Genomic DNA, 201 nt, shown 5'->3' on the forward strand with positions numbered 1-201 from the left:
TCAGCTGAGACACTCTTAATATTATAAGCGTTCTTATGGCATTTTAGGCAAAGCATTTTGATCAAAAACATAATTAATGTCCACAAATAAGGAATAGTAGTATTAACTATACACGTAAACAGTGTTTTATGGGGCCCTAGGCAAATGGCTAGTATTGCCTAATGGTAACGACCCCCCTTTAAGTCACAACTGTAAACCGAG

This window comes from Cyprinodon variegatus, unplaced genomic scaffold (assembly GCF_000732505.1).
Source record: "Cyprinodon variegatus isolate N-32 unplaced genomic scaffold, C_variegatus-1.0 Scaffold2851, whole genome shotgun sequence".
Taxonomy (NCBI): domain Eukaryota; kingdom Metazoa; phylum Chordata; class Actinopteri; order Cyprinodontiformes; family Cyprinodontidae; genus Cyprinodon; species Cyprinodon variegatus.